Source organism: Apaloderma vittatum, unplaced genomic scaffold (assembly GCF_000703405.1).
Source record: "Apaloderma vittatum isolate BGI_N311 unplaced genomic scaffold, ASM70340v1 scaffold17682, whole genome shotgun sequence".
NCBI classification, from domain to species: domain Eukaryota; kingdom Metazoa; phylum Chordata; class Aves; order Trogoniformes; family Trogonidae; genus Apaloderma; species Apaloderma vittatum.
In genome coordinates, this window is record NW_009703293.1 from 50,344 (window position 1) to 69,788 (window position 19,445).

Genomic DNA, 19,445 nt, shown 5'->3' on the forward strand with positions numbered 1-19,445 from the left:
GGGTCCCACCACCCCACCCCAGCCCCTGGCACCCCAGCAGCACTTGAGAAAGCAAGGAGCACAGGCTCAAAACCCAGGGATTTTTATGATACATCAGATTCTTTTTTAAACCTCTTAGAGCTAAATTTAACACATCCTCTGCACGCTACCCATCCCACCTTTCCTTCCCACCTCGAGCCTTCTCTTTGGCTGTTTTGTTTTCTCTTTCGTTTCACTCACTTCCTTAATTAAGTTGATAATGTAATTATGTCACAGCTGTAGCATCCTCCTCTTGCAGAGGTGGCTGGATTTCTGTGACTTCAGCCTGTTTGATGATTGATTGATAGTTACAGAGGTAATTGTAACTTTTCAGAAATGTTATAAATAAGTTGTAAAAAGGAAGGTACTGGCTACAGCACAAAGAAGATTAATGTTTGGCATTGAGCGGATGTTGCTTACTTTTCATGGAAATCCAGAGCTATGCAGAAGGAGGAGAGCAGCAGGGAATGAAGGTTTTCAGCATTGAGTTCTTGAGTGCTGGGAGAGAGATAGCACTTCAGCAGGGGGAGGGAAGGAGAGACCTTCTCCATCTCTCAGTAATCGTCAATGCAGAGGCAAGAAAGCAGCCAATTCAGTAAAATCTTAGCCTCTATATCACCCCTTCTCCAAAATAAACCCAAAAACCACCACACAAAAGGGGTCACACTTAGCTACTGTACATTTTCAAATGGAAAAACCTGATACTCTGAGAAAAGGGGCCAAGTTAATTTGTCAGATAACGTGTAGTCAATATTTACATTCCTATTTTGCTAAAAAGCAGGTGAGGTACTTAATATATAACTCTTGGTAATGAATGAATACTATCCCAGACCTTTTATTACATATGGAAATATTTGAGTGTTTTACATCAATACATCATGGTATATTAATAGGAGACAATCTAGGAGAACAGTTAAGCAAGAAGAGGAAAAAGCTTCATCAACTACTCAAATTTCCAGAAGAGGATCAGAAGTACTTGCCCCTATGAACAAATAAAATGTATCTAGTAGGAAATGTAAACAGAGCCAGTGTGAATCATGAGACCCATCATGTTTTAGAGCAAATCTGCAAGTACATGCATATTCTGGAAATAAAATCTATTAGTAGGAGGTCAAGGTTGCACAGTGAAGGAAGCAAAGAGCTAAAACTTGGCCTTTCTTCCTTTGATATTGGCCTGCTTGCTTGTTTTCTCTTCGTACGCTACAGCTCCACTCTTCACAATATCCCACGTCTTTCAGTGGGCACTTCGGAGACGCGCATACAGAAAACAAAGTTCTCCTCACCGTGCCTACATGTGCAGCACAGCCTGCCTGCCCTTCCGAGTGCTGGGGGGAAGTTACTAAAAATATCACCCTCAAAACCATGCACACACCAAACTTTGATCTTCCAAGCTCCATATATCAATCAGAAGGAAACTCATTTTACTGCCACGGGCAGAAGCATTCCTCCTCCATAGCCGCCCATTGGCCCCCAGGCAGCTCAATGGGGAAACCACACAGGGTCCTGTGGCCCTGACAAGCAACGAGCTCTTTTGCCGCATCACTGCCTCCATGGGCAGCGCAGACAAGGTCTGTGCTTTCAGCCCAAGAGCAGGAAGGTTTTTCTACACCAGCTATAAGGCTAAAATTTTTGTAGATGACTGTATATGTTTCAGTGAAAGGAGAGGAGGATGCCTTTCTCTGGCACATCTGATATTCTGTACAGATTTTATCACACGCAGCACTCACATAAAGTTTTGCAAAGTTCTCCCGGGAGTGAGATGTTTCTGGTATTTAGCACCTGGTAGGGCTGGCCATTAAAGCACAGCAGGATTCACTGAAAGGGTAGGACACCTCTCCGCTGGTGCCAGGCCTCCACAGGATCAAAAGGCATCTACTTCAGACATACCCTCAGCGAGCCTTTCATCCACCTCAGGATTCCTCACCAGGAGAAAACCACCAGGTTTGCACAGCTGCGGGCCAGGTATGACCATAACTTTTACCAAGATCTTTGACCATCTTCTGTCTCGCATTTGGTCAAGTCACGAACGAGCTCTGAGGTATGCTGTATCTTTCTGAAAAATGCATTTTAGAAGCGGTTATTCTTAAGTTTTCCTAGACAGGAAAGAGATGCTCAGGTATATTGTAAGAATTCTGCAAAGAATCATACGCAGTTTTCTATGGCTGTGGGGAAACAAACCAGGGGAACAGGATCACATGCAGTGCTATTTCAATTTTATGGTGTTTGGGAAGATGACTTCTAGCAGACATTTGCCACCACCTTGGGATGCAGAACTGGTAATGGACACATCAAACCTTTTTACACAACCCTCGTTGTCCACATACCTGTTCAGAGACCAAGAATCAGAGACGCATGCAGGCATCAACTCTGTTGTATATGGTGGATATTGTTCCAGATAATGAAATCACTCCAGCAAAGATGGGTGAATAAATGATCTCCAAAATATGCTTTGAGAACTTTTAAGCTCTGTTGGGATATTACTGTTGGGCAAACACTACAGGTCCAGAGAGTATTGACACTCCATTACCATCTCCATTTCACCACAACTTAAACACTGTATTTATCATGTGTTATTTTGATTCAACTCATCTTTAAAAAAAGCAGAAAAACACACAGAAAGGAAAAAAAAAAAAATACAATGCCCAGGTTGAGATAACCTACTGTGGTCAAGGACAACAGTGAAATAGTGAAAAACTTCATCCAATTTTCACGTTGCAGCAGTGGTTATTAGACAGAGGTATCTCCAGAAAAAAAGAAGATTACAAGCTCAATCATGATTTTACATTTCAGGCAGACTAGTATGGGCCAAGCTGGAGTCAGCTGTGGAGCCTCTGGGGAGAGAGGACGCTGTGCCTTCCACCAGGCAGAAAAACCAAAAAGCAAGTGACGTGTTCTTCATGGGAGGACTCCATTACCAACGGCCAAAAGAGTCTTCTTGCTATTATGAAATGGAAATTATTTGTAAACCAAGGTTAAAGGTCACACAGAGGCATTCACTGGGAATTATTGACATAGGTATGACATAGATGATAGCCAATCAAAAAGCAATTTTATAAACATTGTTATTAAATAGTAGGGTAATTGCTTTAAGTACTGGAGGAATGTCAGGGTCATACGAGAGTTTTGTTGGTGTCATAGTTTTTTATTTGACACTTAGTGGATCAATGACACTTAGTATATTTATTCTGAAATGTGAGCTGTGTCGCCAGCCTAGAAGCTAATCCACATACTACCCTGTACTTATGCTGAAATAATTTCTGATTTTTATTTCATTCACTAAGTATCCAGCAATGCAAGCGTCAAAGCTCTCCACACATAAAAGTATAGAAGTAATTAGGGATTATGTGGTAAGTGTACAAACATAGTTTATATTACTGTGTATTAGAAAGGACCCCTTTTATAGCTGCCTTTGTCAATTTGACAGAGCAAAGGGTTTTAATGTACTGTAATAAGAAATGTAAGAGGGGGCAAAGGACAGCATGGCTGTGATGCCTGTTTGTAAACTGCCTGGCCCTGAGGTCCTCCCTCTCTCCTACTCCTCCATGCTCCATGCTTATTCCATGGTCATACACATTTTAACTGAGTTAATAGCAGTCGGGAGGTGGGAGGGGGCAGGGAGGGAGAGACTTGGGGAAGTCCCTTAAATGCACATTGTCAGCTGCCTCCAGAGCTCACAGCAGAGCTTCTACCAGGGCAGATGCTTGCAGAAGACAGCATGGTACAGACAATCAGAGAGGCAACATTTGCATGATAAAATATCTTACAGAAATATTTGACTTCTTTACTTTTTGCCCCAGGTGCCAAATGCCCTCAGAATCAGGTGACTAACTGAAAATAAATGATACGAAAACTGCCTGTGAGGTGAACAGACGGGCAGGGTGACATCCAGGTAAGCTCCTGAGCTGACATTTTACAAGTCTGAAATTTGTCACAGGGGTTCCTGTATGTCCGATGGCTTTGTGGTGGATTCACTCTGCACCTGTTCTTCTTCAGGACTACAGAGAGCCCCAAGAGGGTGGGAGATGTGCTTGACATGCCCACCCCAACTAAGCCACCTACCCCGTTCCCTCCCTGCAGTGAAAACCAGGTTGGGCACAAACGGTTCTGCAGCATTCTCATGATCTCCATAAGGGCAAGTGGAGAGATACTGATTGTTACTTACTATTTAGAAGGCCAACTGTATCCTTAGCTTCACACGTAGTGTTAACGGATGACAATGGCACTTCATGGCAAAGAATTCAGAATTTAAATTGTAACATGAAATATATACTACCAGGTAATGTCCCTGTCACACACTGGAAACTTTAGTCCAATTAAAAAATAATAATAAATAAAGCAGTTGACATTGATAAAATGCTATTTTCAATATAACTGAAAGGAAAATCGTACCAACACAAACCCTGAAGAAAGGAGGAAAAATAAAGGATCATGGCATGTGCTTAAAAATGGGCGGGTACACACACAACACAAATTGTTCATTTTGAAAGATGTGGGATAACTGCGATGTACCATTTTTGAACCTCTCCGAGCATTTCAGGTATCTCTCATCCTCGGGCAGGTGAGGCAGGCATCCCTCTGCCAGCCATCGCCACCCTCTCCTCTGAGTGAACCATGCCAAAAGCATTCAGGAGGCAGCATGAGGCAGAGCTGGATGGAAAATCCAGCAGCAGAGCTACGTGCCCTTCTACCTGAGGGACCAGGTGTGCTGAGGGCACTCTGGCACAGAGCTGCGGGTGCTGTCTGCAGCTGCCTCCCTCCTCCCCACGGGACAGGAACTCTGCTGCAGCTGGATGGGGAATTGCAAAGGGCTCCTGCATTTGCTCTGCCTTTTGCCTGTTATGCCACATTCATCCTAAGATCTATGGCACACAGTCTAAAGCCTGGAATAAAAATAAGTCTTCACTGCAAATGTGAAAATCGCATTTTACTGTGATTTATGCAGTAGATAATATGTTCTGGCTGCAGATTGACTGAATTGGTGGTCCCACATTAAATCTCTAATTTGAAGCATGCAGAGGCTCATCTGCAGAGGTTTGCACCGTGGCATAAGTACTTCACTTCCCCAGCAATAATCCAAAAGGCAAGTACTTCCAGGAACAACATTAAACAAATCAAAGTTTCCTGATGCTCTGCAACTGTAATAATTTAATGTGGCAGTAGCTGCTTGGCACTTTGGAAAACCAAGCAACTGAGCTGCATAGCTCTGCAAGGGGGTTAACAGCTTTCATCTGGGAATTCTGATTTCCTAGAAATTATGGCTGTGATTTTTGTACAGCAATAATAAATCCACGCTCTGATAGGGACCTTACATTTAAAAATAAAGACACTGATCTCTATTTGGCATGCAGTGGAGATGTAGCAAGCACGATGAGAAGAGGAGAAAAGATCAGTCACCAGAAAAAATGGAGTACAGGAAACAGGTGATAGCTTTAGTATAATGAATTCCTCATCTTAAAACTTAAGTTTAGCACTTACAGACAGACATAGGTCTAGATGGTGTGATTTAGATACTCTATTTACTTCAGCATTAAGAATCTGGAGGTATTCACGTCCTGTCACAACTTTGAGAACCCTGGCTCCAATCCATGCCAAATGAGGGAGTTCAGTCTTCACCTAAATCACCCCAAACCTGAGCCCTGCTGGTTACCTCCCACTCACTCCAGCCCTTGCTCCACCTCCCTCACCTCTCTTTGCAAGATCTAAATGCTCACATCATGCTGGATACACAAAACATCTATCGGATGTTCTTGCTGACTGATGATGGAAAGATAACACAGCCACCAAAATGGGAGCAAACGAGGACCACAGATTTTACCCATACATGTACTTGTAAGAAAACGTGTAAATAACCAGATCAAGAGCATAGGTTTCCATCTTGCAACATGTAACTACAGGACACCACAATCTCTTACCCTAGCTAGAGATCATCTTGCAAAGGAAGAGGTTTGATCTGCATCCCTGCAGAAGTCTGTCATTTCAAAGCTCAGGGTCTGTCAGTCCACTCTTGGCATCTTATGCCATAGGCTGGGCTTTGCCTATAGGCAGCCATCAACCAACTGCAAGATGGTTTACCTGGTAACCCATCCAGACCTCAACAAACAATAATATATATTCCCCACAATGACAATTTTTCAAATGTATTTATTCTGGCTTGAATGCCATTGAGTCCCAGGTGTTATAGCTTACAACCAAACAGCAGCTCCCTGGCTTAATGGATGACCAATATGACCTACGAACGGACACTTCCTCACAGATTGCATTTCTCTATGCTCAGGCACATCCCTCCTGTCCATCAAGTCCACCGCACACCTCAGCCAGATGGCACAGCACCAAAGGCTTCTGCAGCATCTCTCCTTGGGTAAAATGGAAACCCTTTTAATCTAGGTCTGAGATGAAACGAATCACCCTTAGGTGAAGAAAATTATATAATGCCATTCCATCGTACAATGTCCCCCAGGGTGATGGGAGGTACCTTCATGCAGCGCAGGACAAATCCTGCCTTTCTGTCAAGCAGCAGCACTGGCTTCCCATCCATCTAATTACAGGCACTCCTAGATGATCAATACTGTTACATAATGACTTAACTACTACTGTAATATAAATACTGAGTGATAAGAGTAATACCCAAGGATCCAGAGGAAAAAATGGAGACTTGTTAACAGTGACCACTGCAGAATTTAAAAAAAAAGCACACATTTTGCATATAAAAAGAGTACTCTAATTTATTTGAAAGCCTAGTTCTTATCTACTGTACAGTAAAAGTGTGAGACTCAGAGACAAAATTTTTCACTTTCTGTTTCAACATATTCAGCATGTAGAGACGCATATTCAGGAGGCTTCTATATTTGATGATCTCTTTCCATTCAAAGTTTCTAATTAGTACTATGCCCTATTCTGTGAGTTTTATTTTCAGCACTAGAGCCAGCACACAACACCCATAATGTCTCTCCTTCAGCTGGATAAAAATACGTACATCCACATTCATTCTGTAGCAACAGATCCTTTTTTAACCACTTAGTGAGCACTTGGAGCTGGTTTGACCAAATACCAGAAACTCAGGATATTGTCCCCAATACATCTCTGTTCATCCATTCCTATTTTATAACAGAAATACTTTTAACTAGTGACTGCCATTGAACGAAGACATGGTTTAACAGGACGGTCAGTCTGCCACAAATCTAGCAGCATAGATACTTTGAGGCTCAAAAATGGGGAGGGTTGGTAGCACTAGTGCCCTGATGTGTGCCCTGCCTCCAGTGCAACCCATAAGCCTGGCTGCCGGCTGCGCAAGGGCAAGGGGACTGTGCTAACACCAGTTCTGCAGCAGCTGCATGGAGTTTGCATAGCTAGTTGTCTCCTGTCTTTGTTCTAGGATAGTCTCCCCCAGCCCCAAGATGTAACAGCCAGTGGTGGATTGGGACGCCATGGAACATGGCGCATGCACGCTTCCTCTGTACCCCACCAGAATATTGCCTCCAGTATTTAGCCAGCCTGAGGACGAGGGACAACACTCAGTCATTTGGCGTCCCGTGTTCACGCTCTGTAGAAATTCTCTAGAAACTCAGAACTTCTCAAAAGGGAGAAGCAACCAGCTCCCACAACCATATGAATTCAGAGAGACCAACACTGATTTCTTCCCATCCTTCCTTTTTCTGGTGAAAATTCAACACCCCAACCACAGTGATTCTTCTGCTCTTGGTGGCAGTGCATCAACACACAGGATCGGGAATGGATACAGCTCGCCATGTGCATGGTCTCCTCCCAAACACACCTGAAGGGCAATCACTGCTCCCAGTACAGATCAAAGACATGACCAGGCAAACAGTACAGCTCGCTGGGATTTCCACAACCCACACAGCCAGCTGAGATGGGCTCCAATCGCTGTGACCTGTACCCCATCGCTCAGCGCTGTGATCCCAATTATTTAGGATTTAAGACTTTTTCCTGACTTCTCAAAATCTGTCAACAGACTTACATTTGCATTCAACAATAACAAAGGAAGAGCTGAAAGTACAAAAAGATCTAGGGGTGGAAGAAGCTGGAGGGAGGTATAATAAAATGAAGTCAAATAAAAATAAAACAAAAGAGGAACACGGTACATAGCAGGAAAATCAAAAGACAAAATAAAAGATTAAGAAGTGCAGGTAAAGATAAAATCCAAAAAACTGCTTTAAATGTTGATTCTCTGAAACACCCTACTGTTTTTGTTTCATGCGATATTTTGATGCTAGCATCTAATTATTCTTTGCAGTGTTTTATCTCCCCCATTATAGTATCACCAGATTTTTTTTATTGGCACTTGCCTTATTAATGATTACAACACCTACGTTTAAGGAGCTAAATGAGTTCTCTCTTTTCCTGAGCTGAAGGGAGGGGGCCCAGCAGAGAAATGAGAATTATTCTGTTGTATGCAGATGTGTTATACTCAAAATTATTTTTGGCCATTGAAGTAGCTCCCACAGCTCGCTGAGGCAAAATAAGAGATTCCTCTCCATTTCTAGCTGTGACCCAGGAAAGACGAGGAGAGATCTTTCTGCTCTCCTGTCAATCACAAGAGGAATTTAACAAATCTTTCAGCTTTGGTCTAAAAGTATTAACAGTTTGCTTTTAAATACCTGTTCTTAACTAAATTCAGTTTTCTTTCCAGAATCATCCAGCACAAAACCAGAAGCTTTGTCTTCTGTCTCCCCAAGCACCATGAAAGCACCCTGAACACACCCCGGGACCGCCTCCGTCACGGCACTACTTACACGGCACGCGTGGAGCCTACGCGCCCATCCTCAGCAGCCCCGTGCCCAGAGAGAAACTGGGTGCTGCTGGTCGCTGAGGAGCTCTGTCTGGTCATGGTCCCAGAGGGTCGACGGTGCCAGCTTGGGGACATTAAGCCATGCTGGAGCTCGGGACAAGGTGGCTGCTGCCCCCTGCGAAGGCACTGCTGGGCTCATGCCTGGAGAGCTGCCCTTACCGGGGAGCACCCAGGGGTGCCGCCCACCTTGAGCTGGACCTTTACCTTGGCCACACCGCCCCACGGGCAGGTGTTGGGCTTCTGAGGGTAGTTACGTAACAACAGAAACCTGGCCTGGCAATGAAGCAAGGAAAGCCCAAACAAGGTGGATGGGGAAAAAAAAGAAAAAGGGAAAAAAAAAAAAAAGAAGAAGAGATATTTACTGTTTATACATCGGGCAGAAAAAGCAATCCAGGGTGCAAATAACTGCAAATAAACTTTTGTCAAGAGCCAGAAATTTTCACACCTATGCAAAATTGGCAACATGCCTCAAGCTTACTACTTTGTCTTTTTTCCTCTGACTCCAAAATATGTCTGCTGTGCTTCCCACATGAGGACCAAGTTACATCAATGCATGAGTTTTGACTGTTTTTTCATGCATTTTGGCTTCTCAGGCTTTACAGGGAGTTTAGTAAGTAATTAGAAGAAATTAATAAAGATCTGTATAAATATTCTTCTAAGTAACTGGTTAATAAGTAACTATGTAGTTAAATTAAATAAATCAAATTAACATGAAGTTTGATGGCAAAGGAGTAGAACTATTGTATTAAAGAAGCAGACAGACAGACAGCCTTTTGGGGAGACAGAAGCTAAAGCTTTCTTAACATAGAAAATGTTCCATGAATAGGGTTAAATACTTAATGGTTGCTAGCAAAAGATAAGACAAATATTCTTTGTTAATATTTATAGAATCCCATCAGGAACTCTTTTGTCCTAGCATTGTTTCCAAAATTCAATCCCCTAGTTATATCCATCATTTTTCATGTGATTAAAGGAATCTAAATTTGCTGCCTTGTCTTGTAAAAGAGTAAAAAGTTAGATCTGTATTATTAAAGCGTCTTGGTTGGAGCAGCAAATGTAATATTGATAGTCTATGGTATATAAGTCTAAAAAACCGACTGATCACACACACATATGACATAAAATGCATTCATAGGATTCATGGCATTATTGCTAAGAAGTTGGGATCCAGCTAAAAAAAGAGATAATTAAGTCCTTCCAAAAAGAGACAAATAAAATCTTTCAAACTGATAAAAGGCAAGAAATAAAAGACTAGAATGACAAGGAAAAAAAAATTAGCTAAGGCTTTGATGATAAGGAAGTGACAGTCAACACTTTGGTTGCTGTCACAGCTGCCCCGCACTCCCTGAGGCAGGGAACCCTTAAACCCTGTCCTGTGCCGAGACAGGGGGCCGGGGGAATAACTGGAAGTAGCCCTGGACATCAGAGGTATCCCAGCAAAAACGGGCACATGGTCAGGGTAGAGGTGGAACCTGCTGCAGGACAACCAGCTGCAAAATTTTATCCGTCACCAACGGGGCTGGATGCCCCATGGTGGATGTGAGGGATCTGTCTTGAGCCCACACACCAGGCATGGCTGCAGGAGGGCACCGCAGGCATTGGGCACCTCCGGGCAGGCTCACCCGGCTGCCGTGACGGGCACAGCATCATCCCCCAGGGGCAAAACCAAGACAGACCCTGCCAGCACCTGCGGGCAGCCAGATCAGCAGGATGGACTACTGTAAAACAGGCACCCAACAGCCCAGGGAGGTGGTGGAAGCCCCATCCCTGGAAGTTTTTAAGGCCAGGCTGGAGGGGGCTGTGGGCAGCCTGATCTAGTGGAGGATGTCCCTGCCCATGGTGGGGAGGTTGGAACTAGATGATCTTTAAGATCCCTTCCAACCCTGACAATTCTATGATTCTGCTATTTTGGGTGACGTGCTTTACATCTATCCACAAAAGCTCTATGTTAATCTATAGGAAAGCTCAGCATTTATTGGTAAAGTTACTAACCTCAACATGACAACTGAGGTGAGGGCATCCCCAAGGCGGATTTAACCACCCACCCACCCTGGTGTCGCCCATGCTGAACACCCCAGGACCCGTGTCCCCTCAGCAGAGAGAGGGCAGAGCCCTGGGGCAGTCAGCCCCTGCCCCAAGGCAGGGTGAGGGGCACAGGCCAGGGGCTGGGCCACCCAACAGCTCCGCCTGGGCATCTTTATTCTGGAAAAAAAGAGCAAACCCCATGTTTTTTCTTTCTTTCACCTTTAGAAAACCAAGACTCAGTGTCAAATTTTTCTCAGCCCACTAAAAAGTGTTTTGGTTTTCTTTTATAAAACCGGCAAAAGCCAAGTCCTCATTGATCCAATTTCTTTTTTACCCAGAACTTCCTAACAGCTTTAGAAAAATAGATAATTATTGCAGTTAATTTCAGCAAAACAGTTCAAACTCATCAGGGCTGCACAAGTATAATTTACTACTCCTTCTGACTTATTGTTTTGACTAGATGTAGATTGATGATTAAAGTGATAAACAGTAACATTTTTATAAAATGGCTGACTCTGCCAATGGCAACTGAATAAGAAACATGCTGAAATAGCTGTGCTGTTATTGTGATTGTACTCAAGGCTGTCAACAAAGAATATAAGTATTTGACAAGGTGTTATCTAATTGTGTTTTTAAAAGCCACGATACGTACATCTTTTAATGTGTCACTTTAAGCTGCAAGAGAATTTCTTTTATTAAAAAGTACAAAGGAAAAATGAATGCCTTGCATTTTCTTGTTTCTTTTTCCCAAGCTCTGCCCTTTTGCCGTCATTCGACAGAATATATTTGCTCTTTAGTCAAATTGGCTTTTATTTAAATGGTAGCCCAAAATAGCACAGCAACATTAGGTGTATAAGAAGAAAGAACAGTGTGTCCCACAGACAATTTTTACCTCAGCCCTGGTGGGAATTAACTGATCGAAACAGAAGGCTAAGAATAAAATCCTTTTGACACTTGGAGTTAGTGAAACAACATTTTGGAGCAAGGAAAAGGTTTTTGGGTTTTTTTGTTGTTTTTTTTTTTAAGAGGGATCACTAGGAGAAGATGTATCTTAACATGCTGTCCACAGAGCTACCTCTAGTCCTTTCATGGTTCTTCACGCTACACAGGCATCTTTACATCCAAACTATAGTTATCCTCAGAAAGTCCCTGTGACGTGACCCAGGGAGGGCTATCAGCCACGCTGACTCCAGAGCTGCAGACTGGAGTCTTCTCACCCAGCCCACTGACCCTTTTTCTGCTTGTAAGGGAAAACCGGGAGACCATGAGAGAAGAAGGGGTTTGCTCACGAATTAGAAGAAAGAAGCAATCTCTGGGCCGAGTGAGGGAGCCCGCGCCGGGGGGCACTAGTGCTGGTGCTCTGCTGCTCCCTCACGGAGAGCAACTGGCCAGCAAGCAGGGAGTTAAAATGGACCACAGAGGGAATTAAATGAAGATGCTAGAAAAAAAAGGGAAACTCCTTCTTCTGTGTTCTTGCCTTCTAGGATGACAATAGCATTGTGAAATGTTGCAAGGCATGGAGAGAACAGGGAATTAACTGTTTGGAAACCCTCTCACTCTCTCCTTTTCAGCTAGGTAGGGGCCGGACGGTCAGCAAATGTCGCAGCAATGTGCTGAGAAAACGGGTATTTTGTTGGCAACAACAATGTGCTGCCACACCATGGAGGCGGATCCCAGTGAACTGGGAAGTTCTGATGGACCTGCAATACCATCGTTCCAGGGGTGTTCTCCATCAGCTTGAGAAAGCAAATGCTCCAGCCAAAGTCCGTATTTTCACCAGAAGTCAGAAACAATGGAGTTCTTCATTAGCATTTGCAAAAGTGTCCTCTGCGCATAAAGGAGGGGAAACTTCACAAGAAGGAGGATGGCAGTAGCGTGGCATTTGCTCATAAACACGGTGTATTTTAGGGTAAATAGTTGAGGGTCAGGTAGAACAGCCTGCTAATGCAAAATACAGACTCTCGAAGTGCACTGAGTTCTAGCAATGTCATTTCCACGCCAATCCTAGCAGCACTGCTGAAATATAGAGGTCAATTTGGTCTATTATGGGACAGCAACTTCTAATTTTTAATCCCAGTGGTATTTTAAGCATGGGATAGAAGTTAAAGGAAAAAAAAAAGGCTCTTTATAATGAAAGACGCAGACAGCTACCATCTGACCTGATTCTGTGAGGTAAGGCGCTTTGTCCCTGTCCCGGCCTGAGCTCTGCGTGTTTGTTTGTCTTTGAAGGCATATTCGCCAAAAGTCACGAGGAAAGATCAGAGCCTCCATTTCAGAGGTTATGAATATCTTTGATAACGTTTGATGGGTTGGGTTCACAGCACTCTTACAGATCACTCCTTAGTGTTAATTTTAAAACTGCCTCAGTATCGAACTGCTGATTTTTTTTCAAAGGGAATTGAATAAACACTCTAAAGATAATGACTGAGTGGCCTCCAGGTTTTGCCTTTAAAGATGCAGAATAAGACAGTCTAATGCTGGAAAATCCTACACAGCCTTCTGTGTGTCATCGGGAAGGTGCAGGTCATGGACCTGCTGCAGCCACAGTGAAATGCACACAGAAAATAGCCGAATACAAAAAATAACAGAAAAATAGCTTATTGTTAACATAGGATCTCCTTTTCAAGTGGGGATCACGAGTGTCATAAGAACTATCTCTGGCCAGTTCAAAAGTTTAAAAGTCAGAAAATTTCCCATACAAAATCCTGACCCTTATGCACATTAGCCAGGATCGTAATAAAAACCTCATCTTTGAGAGCAGAGTGAGCAGTTCAAGGCCCGGGACTTGCTGTCAAGAGCCTGAACGCCACGGCCGGCAGACTCAGCAGCAGCGCCCGACGCTGGGGCACGGAGCAGCGCTCCTCCTCACAACAAGGCCCTCGGAGCCCACGATGCTGACCAGTGGACACACCGGTGGTTTCTAAACACCAGCTGAAGTTGGGTGCTCTGAAATGGCCCCTCTTCTACAAACACACAGAAGAGACGGCACGTCTGGGCTCCTCTGAGTGGCTGGGGACAAGTGCTGTGCCTGCTCCTGGAAGGGGCACACCATGTGTTAGAATCCACAGCGGCCGTGCAGCCGTGATCCACCACATGCACACATGCTTACAGAAAAAAGAAAAAAGTAGATAAACCAATGTAAAAGAAAAATGTATGAAGAATAATCTGCATTTCCACCATTCATGTTTTCAACTCTAAATGCTGAAATGATATAGTGCCAGCTACTACATGGGCCTGGGTCCATTCTTCCCACCTGGATTCTCAAGCATGCTCATTGAGAGCAAAAAACAGTTCCCTGTGAGATTTTAATTTTTAATAACATTTTGGCTTAAGTTCTCTTTCAGGTGCTGCTATGCCCTTTAGTAGCTGGCTTCAAATAAATTATACTACTATAAAAGGTTTTACCACCCTTCGCGTAAGCTAGAAGTACAAGAAGTTACCTGAAGGCAAAGATAAAAAGGTAATATAATTAGTTAACTTAATCGGAAGCAGAACATCAGACTCATTTGGGGTGCAGTCCCAAGGAAAGATCCTAATAAGTTAATGTAGAGAAAAAGCTTTATGTTCAAATGGATAAAAATTATGAAGGTATCTCCATAGTTGGAGTCAGACACGGAATTATTTTTATCATCTTTTGTCTTTTTTTCTTCTGCCTTTTTTTTTTTTGCAACGAACAACCATAATTCAAAGGTGCTGCAATTTGCAATGGATTACAAGATGTAGCCAAATTTTTGTGAACCTAGTGGGAATCTCAAAACTTCCTTAACTTTATCTGTATTTCAGATTGAATCCTATGAATTTGGAGTTCCTTTGGAAGAGAAGAAGGAAAAGACAGTCATAGGCTCCTGCATTAATTATGATAGTTTTAGTTATTTAGCTAGATTTATGAAAAGTAAAGTCAACATACTGTAAATACATGCTTAAATCCCTAGCTTTGTGGTTTCTCAAACTGAGTCTCAGTGGAAGAGCTTCAAAAGCCACATAATTTCTATTACAAAAACAGTGAAACAAAGATTTGGGCTGTGTTTTGGCAATTTCAATAGCATCACTATACAGCAACCCTATGGATGTCTAAAAAAAAAGAAATGAATTGTTTACAAGTGTGTTAGTAGGAAGGGGGTTATTTTTCAAGGATTTCAGTGCCCAAAGATCTGGCCAGTGTCAGAGCAGCGTAACAGCTTCAAAACCCTCCTCCCTCCCCCGCAGAGGTGGGCTGAGGAGTAATGGCTAAGGAATTGTAGCCTCGACTTCTGGTCAAACAATTCCAGTGTCATGCGGACAACTAATAAGCAGCTAGCAGACCCTGCAACCAGTGATTATATGAACAAAGGGGTTGGCTTTTGCATTATTTCTCAGGCCCTGGTACAATATGTTGGAGTTTTTAGCCAATTGCTCATTATTGCACTCATTTCCTGAGATCTTGTTTTAACTGAGACACTGTCAAAGCACTTACTTTGTTATACCCTCTGTACGCTTTTCTTACTGAAGTGGGGAGGATTCATGCAAAATATGATCCGGTATCCCATGATGATAATATCTGAGGATCCTTCCCTGATATTCTTTCGAGAGGATTCACTTATTTTTCATATCTGAGCAGCTAGAAGCAGTGAGATGAGGTGTTCTTTCCAGTATCTACTCATCTGAGGGTCCGGGACCAATAAAGATACATTTATGGCTTTTGTGTTCTCACCCAGAAAAACCCAGAGGGAGAGAGATAATGTGCATGGGCATTTGCACAGCTTGAAGGGGCAACACACCTGTGTGGCTGCTGGCCCTGCTCCTGGCCCCGGGATGGCACATCCCACCAAAATGGGCAACGTTGCCATGAAGGAAAGGAGGACAGCAGGAGAACGAAGGTCTTCAGTTGTCCTGGCTATTCAGCTGCTTCCCTGCTCTGGTAACATTCAATTGGTCATTAAAAAATTCCCTATGATGAGCAATGGTGTCTAAGAGTCAATGATGACACTGGATCAGTAACATTTGTGCTGAAGAGAAGAAAATGCATGGTTAAAGATGGTCTGGGTGAGGATCTGGGTGAGGACTGAATGTCTGTGCAAGCTTACTCCTTCCCTTTGGAGGAAAAGCATCACACTGACAACAATGTCAGTGTGGTCACCCTAGTAGCTGGACTACTGCTTTCCAGGCTGAATTTCCCCAGGCAGAAACAGTATTTGCGAGCAGAGAGACCATTAAGCTGACCAGTCACCCCAGAAGATCTAGCACAGACCAGCCACACAACTGGAGTGAACACAAAGTCCTGGTGCAGGGATCTAGCCTAAACGTGTACTCGCAGGAGCATCAGTATGCATAAATAAAAAAAAAATAAAACAATAAAAAAATATTATTTATAAAGTATCATTCATCCAAGGGTGTAATGCAGATATGTCATCTCTTAGGAAAACAACATTACAATGCTTTGCTTATGTCTTTCAGAGATGTATTAAAAGGGATGAGGACCATATTGTAGAATAACCACCATATGCCATTCACCCTTTGTTCTATTTTTTTTGTCTTTGTTGTTAGGCTTGTTACAACTTTCTCTTGGAAGGGTGCCAATGTCAGAAGTATATACATTATCCCTTCTTTTAGCTTCTAGAGATCTGAGATAATCTCCTCATATACAGTGCAGGAAGAACTGTCCAGTTGGGTAACACACATTCGCACTTCTGCTACTCAGCCTTGGGAATGTCTAAAAACCCTTAATCCAGAATGGAATTTATTTTTTTTTTCTAAAATAGACAAAAGCATTAGGACTGATAACTCAAAACTTTAAGTTCATGGACAGTTCCTGTTTCCATATTTATATCAAGACAGTTCAGATGAGAAAAAGGTTCTTATTTTGCATATATTAGTGGGAGGTATTTGATTTCTTTTTTTAAGGAATGCTTTTTCTGTTACTTTGGTAGCCTCAATTTTTTCCTTTTATTATCAGCATATTTCTGATTTATTGCAATATAGGGCCAGCAAATAAGATTGCCAAAATGAGTATGCGCTTGTTATAATCCACTCAAAAAAAAATAAAAAGGATTTTTAAAGAAAACAAATTCAAGTCAGTTTTAATTTTGACACTGATTGATGTTGATATTTCTGACCAGTTTTATGTTGCACAGATTTTAAATGATATCCTCCTCTGATCTTCAGTGCTGTAGTTATAAATACTTGATAACATTTTCATAAAAGGATCTCTTTACAATATGCTTAATGAGAGCTTGTGCTTCAGATATACAAGTAGAAAGAAACCTAGCCTAATATAGTGATAGTCAGCTACTCAATATCTGGCATATAGTCTCAAAAACCTCTGACAAAAAAAAGAAAAGTTTTAATTATCATACCTGTGCCTTTCCCCGTGACTTTACTGTATCAATTATTCATGTAACATCAAACCGAAAAATGTTGTATTTAGCAGTAATTTTTTTAACTCTCTAAACAGTAGCACAACAGCTGATATGACCACAAAATGATCATTCATCACCTGTCTGTAATGATGAACCCGTTACAAACTGGGAAGAAAGAAGTTGATTTTTTCCTTCTTGGCTTTAAAAAAAAAAAAAAAAAGCAACCACAAAGTTATTTGTGATTATGCGACATTTGCTTTCCATTTCCACAGCCAGTTAGGGTTCACAAACATGAAAATCCATTATGGGATGGTACATAAAGTGTGACCAATTCTTGTTCAGTCAATTAGTGCGCGAAGTCTGGATATGATGTTTATCTGATAATCTGCATCTTTAGTACAGACATCAGTAAAGACAGCCTTAACAAAGGATCGGGTTTAACTTCTTGGGAGCAACTGGTTCAACAAATTGCACTTTTGCTGATTACACGTTCACGCAAAGCCCTCAGCAGCCTGTTTCCTGTTTGTAATAAAACCTAAGGACCATATATTGAAGAAAATAATCAGGAGACTGAAAATAAAAGTTAACACTAAAACCCACATTTTTAGAGGTTTGTTTCTATTCATGAAGCTTGTTATTAATGGAGGACTTTCCAAAAAAACACTGTGTGGTTTCTTTGTTTGTACTAAGACACACTTATTAAACATGGACATATTATTCCTCTGAACACAATGCTATTTTTATTTTACAAGAACTACTCCAGTGACTTCCATATAGAAATTATCTCACGCATCTGTATTTTGATTATGATATTTAGTACAAGGGTCATGAATAATAAAATTGCTAAATATGCTTATTGCCATCTATAAATAAAGGTTATCATATTCGAGGTTTTGTTTTTGGAGTGTCGGAACCAGTAGGATTAGTTGCAAGACAATAGTGCTTTAATTTTGCCATGAAAATAAATACTTAAATTTATAAATATTCAAATAATTTCCAAGGTGCGGCGAGCCTAAATAAATAGTTGTAAAATGAATGCAACAGCAAAACTGAAGAAGTTTGCCTTATCTTAGAAAGTTCACAGATCTACCAGCAACGCTGCTGTAACCACCAAACGTGAGATGAGCACTTGCAGCAGGATGCCATCGTGTGCCGTGTTAAAACCCTGATTTAGTTCAGCGGGGAATAGAAAAGGAGTTCTTCACGATAACTGTGAAAATGGAGGAGTTCCCATGAGCTGTCAGGGGCTGTGGCATGGACATGCAAGAGAGGTATCAGACATGGCAAGGTGCAAAACCCCCGCTGGAGTTAAAGAAGAAAACATAGATCATGATTTTAAAACAAAACAAAATCTTACTGAGATGCTGTAGCTGCCAAAGAACGAGAAGGAACCTGTTTCCTACTCGACTTCTCAGGTCTCCCTAACACAACCTCGTGAATTGGAAATAACATCCAACCAATAATCATTCCATGTTTCTTCCACAAATGTTAGAATTTCAGACTGAATTCTCTGTTCCTTCTGCAGACTTTGAAGAGCTGATGCAAAATAGTTTAACAGTTTAAAGCCGCTGTTCAGTTTTGTAAGTTTTACTGGTGTTTTCTATAGACTGATTTTTACGGGCAGTGGGCAGATGCAAGGGTAACTTCTCTACTTCTTTAAAATCTCGCCTAGGAAACAATCCTTACACACACACTTCTTCAAGCTTTTGTGCAGGTTCTTAGAGCGGTAAGTGAACGTTCCTCACACATTTCCATGCGCTAAAGATGGGTCCAGGCACCTGCCTGAAGAGCATCCCACCAACCCTGGGAGCTTCCTGGCAGTGAGAGGAGGGGTGTCCCCATCCTGCCCAGCTGCCGGTGGGGTCGCCACCCACCCACCTGCTCCTGCTGGGAGAGGAGCCTGCCCAGCAAGCAACCGGGTGCCCTGGTACCCGGCTACATGCATGGGTGCTAACTCTGCTACTGGCGAGGTTGCAGCACAGTAAGGAGAGGAACAACGTTTGTTTTGATTAGCTTGATAACTCATTTAAAAGTATTGTACCCGAGCCACTGAGAGAGAAAGCCACACCATTGTTACAGACTGGCACCGTCTGATTATGTGAAGTAATTGAAACCTGTGGGAACAATATATGATTTAAAGCAGACAGTGAGGTTCTTTTCTTAAACAACAATAACATGGTTTTTCCACAATCCTGGTCTTGCTCATTGGAGTAAACTTCGCTAAGCAAGGAGCTAGCAAAAATTTTCAGTTGCTGATTTCT